This window comes from Schistocerca piceifrons, unplaced genomic scaffold (assembly GCF_021461385.2).
Source record: "Schistocerca piceifrons isolate TAMUIC-IGC-003096 unplaced genomic scaffold, iqSchPice1.1 HiC_scaffold_936, whole genome shotgun sequence".
Classification (NCBI taxonomy): domain Eukaryota; kingdom Metazoa; phylum Arthropoda; class Insecta; order Orthoptera; family Acrididae; genus Schistocerca; species Schistocerca piceifrons.
In genome coordinates this window covers 4,827,577-4,830,327 of record NW_025729208.1, presented here as the reverse complement: position 1 = coordinate 4,830,327, position 2,751 = coordinate 4,827,577, and positions in this window count along the sequence as shown.

The following is a 2,751-nucleotide window of genomic DNA, read 5'->3' as shown; positions in this document are numbered from 1 at the left end:
TCCCCGTTACCCGTTACAACCATGGTAGGCGCAGAACCTACCATCGACAGTTGATAAGGCAGACATTTGAAAGATGCGTCGCCGGTACGAGGACCGTGCGATCAGCCCAAAGTTATTCAGAGTCACCAAGGCAAACGGACCGGACGAGCCGACCGATTGGTTTTGATCTAATAAAAGCGTCCCTTCCATCTCTGGTCGGGACTCTGTTTTTTTTTTCTCTTCTTTCCCTTTTTTTTTTTTTTTTTTTTTTAAAAAAAAAAAAAAAAAAAAAAAAAAAAAAAAAAAAAAAAAAAATCTTTATTCAAAACATCATATTACATTATTCATATAACCCACTACCTAACTACATTAGTGGGTCTTACAAATGATACGATTAATGCAGCTTTTTCTACACTACAGGTACTTCTATTGTTTTACTCTAATCTAACCGCTATGGGATTCTAAGCTACTTAATCTAGTCTACATTCTACCTGCAGCGTTACAGGTGTGCCAGTACTACTATAAACCTGCTGGTGTTGGCCACGGCCCACTGAGCTAATCCCAGTGGGCGTGCCCCTGGCACTGGGCTGGCCTTAAGTTGGTGTCGCTGCAGTCTACTCTAGGTATTATTCTATCTTCTACATCTAATCTAACCTAACTACATGTCATCATTGGTGTGCGGTCAAATCCGGTGTTTTGTACCCCCCTCCCTCCTAGTCCAAGTAAGGCGGATTCCAGCCGTATGACGGCTGGCCAGAACCCCACTTGGCGGTACAGGAAGGGTGTACGAGTCTAATTCGGTGGAAGTGTTAGTCCTTCACTGGTGGTTGTCCCTAAGAAAGTTCTTAATTACTTTCTTTGATATCACATCAGTGAGAGTATTTAAGATGTTAAAAGTGCTTTCGCTTCTTAATATGTGGTACGTGTCCATGTTCGGTAGCTGTTGTCGAAGATCATGGGCCACATCATCGAAGAGGTGGCACTCGTACACCACATGTTCTGGGGTACCTTGCACAGCACCACAGGCGCACGCTGGTGTAGCCTGTTTCCCAAACCGACATAGATATGTCGGGTATGGTCCATGTCCAGTAAGAAAGTGCAGCATTCCTCTTGTGGGTGTAAAAAATGTGAGTTTTAGCCTTTCCTCGATATCTGGTAGCAGTTCATAAGTTCTGCGTCCCGTTTCCTCACTACTCCATTGAGTCTGCCAAAGTTCAATTCCCCTCTTTTTGATAGCATACCTGTCCCCCGCGTAGACCCCAAGTATTTCCCTGATTTTATCCCTGTTTTCCTTCTTCACCCAGTACCAGGCGGCTTGCTCCCTGATTTTTATGTCTAATGGACAGATCCCCATTAGTACTAATAGCGCTCCTCCTGGTGTAGTTCTGTAAGCTCCTGCAGAGCGTAGAAGCATGTTCCGCTGCACTCTTCTTACGGCCACGGCAGGCATGACCCTCGTGAGTCTGTGTGCCCAGACTCCTGATCCGTATCCCACTATGGAGGTCAGAATACTATTGTGATATAGTTTTATTAAATTTGGTGGCAGGTGGAATCGCTTGTGACCTATTCCAATGAGGTTGTTTAGTAGGACCAGTGACTTTTGGGATACGGTGTCAATATGTGATGCAAAGCTCCACCTCTCATCGATGATTACACCCAGATATCGGGCCTCACGGCGCCGAAGAACTGGCATGCCGTTGATTCTAACTGTGGGATTTCTGACCAGTTGGCCTTTGAGAAGCAAGTATGTTGATTTGTTGGGCGCAATAGTCATTTTACTCCTTTGGCACCACGAAGTAAGTACAGTTACGGCTCTCTCCACTTTCGGTTCTAGATCCTCACGGCTACGGCCGCCGACCAGCAAGAGGAGGTCATCTGCGTATGCTATGACCTCTAGCACATCGTCGCAGTTCTTTAGATCCTCAAGTAGAGGCTCCATGTTTATGTCCCAAAAGAGAGGTCCAAGGACAGAGCCCTGAGGACATCCTTTGGTCACAATCTTCCTGACCGTGCCGCTAGGGGCCGATAGCAAGACCTCCCTGTCTACACAATAGCTCCTCAGACAGCCGTATAGTAGCCCTGGACAGTTCTTCTCCCGCAGGCGGGAAAAGAGTGAGGGCCACCACAGGTTGTCGAAGGCGCCACTGATGTCCACCATGATGCCGACAACATACTTGTGCGGGGCAGAGCCACAGACCTCGGCAGCCAGGGCGATTGCGTCAGACGCAGAGCACCCAGACCGAAAACCGAATTGTCTGTCGCTCATCCCACACAGCATGCGGTGTGCTGTCAGTCTGTGTGCTAATAGCCTCTCAAAAAGTTTTCCCAGTACATCTAGCAAGCAGATAGGTCTGTAAGACTTGATTTCTGTAGGATCTTTGTCTGGACTCTTTTTGATTATTATTACATTAGCTCTTTTCCAAATTGCTGGGAATTTCCCGAGTTGTAAGCACTCGTTGTACAACTTAGTGAGAGGAGCTACAAGCTGGGGGGCAAGGAATTGCACCACTTCCGCAGTAATGCCGTCCGGGCCAGGAGCTTTGCCCTTTTTAAGGGCCTTTATTTGGGCAGCGACTTCCTCTTCAGAGAAGGGGTAAGTTCTTATGTTATTGTTGTAGTCCCTTTGGTCTTCTCTTCTTATTCCTTTCTGTTCATCTGTCTCATTTTCTTCCACGTCGTCAGGCAACAGGACCCGGAGGAGGGCTTCGGCAGTTTCCTGCCACGTGCCCGTCATCCGGTCCCCGTCCCTGACTGTGGAAAGCACCATAGGTG